This window comes from Artemia franciscana, chromosome 2, assembly GCF_032884065.1.
Source record: "Artemia franciscana chromosome 2, ASM3288406v1, whole genome shotgun sequence".
Taxonomy (NCBI): domain Eukaryota; kingdom Metazoa; phylum Arthropoda; class Branchiopoda; order Anostraca; family Artemiidae; genus Artemia; species Artemia franciscana.
The window spans coordinates 13,240,228-13,241,179 of record NC_088864.1 but is presented as its reverse complement, the minus strand read 5'-3'; positions in this window follow the sequence as shown (position 1 = coordinate 13,241,179).

Genomic DNA, 952 nt, shown 5'->3' with positions numbered 1-952 from the left:
CACTAAACAAGCTAATGTTAATAACAATCATATATCAAACAGTGGCATACCAGATTCATAAAAAAAATATAGCCTATTGAAAAAAGTTGTTTTTTTGTGACTTGTTACAAAGGTTTTTTCTTTTTCAGGATAATGTGAAAACTGCAATAATATCCCTTGAAAATTGTACCAAACTTGTAAATAGCCTTGACCTGTTTAGTTCAAATGAAACTATTAGTGAAGTTGCAACAAGTAATCTAAAATTTTTGCTCTTGCCTGTTCTACTAGGTAAGTTTTTCGTTTCTTTCCTTTTGTCTCATTAGTTATAGGTTAAAACCCCTTAGAAATATGGTGGAAGTGCTCGTTTTGTTTTAGCAAGAAAAATAACCTACTTTCTTATTTTTTTGCATAGAATAATTTTTCGTTTTTTAAATTTAAACGTTTAAGTAAAAAATAACTTATTAATTGGTCCACGACATGATATGCAATTTTTCGCCGCTCCCATGTTTCAGTGGTGGATCAAGAGGGAGGGGAATCGTACCTCTTTGCTTGGGCCTGATTTGCTTTTATGTTGTTTTCATATGTTGTTTTCGTTTATACAAATCTTTACAAAAAGTTTAAAGCACTGAAAAACTGTAGTGTAACGAGTGAGGAGTTGAAGAGGTTGCGTCCCTTCTCATATGCGGAATATTTTCTGTTCCTTTTAAGCTTTATTGTTGGCCTTTAATTTCAGTTTAATCATAGAATCAGTTTAATCAGTTTAATCTATCATAGAATGATAGATTGGATTAATTCCTTTTTTGACACCTGAAGACACAATGTAATTATTATTAACAAGTCCTTAGGTTATTTAATTAATTATGCATATTATATTGTAGAATTTTTTAATTATTTGGTTGTATTTATCTTTTTATTTATTTTATTTAGTTTGTGTTCTCCAAGAGGCTAACTGCTTTCGTCAGGGTAATATTAT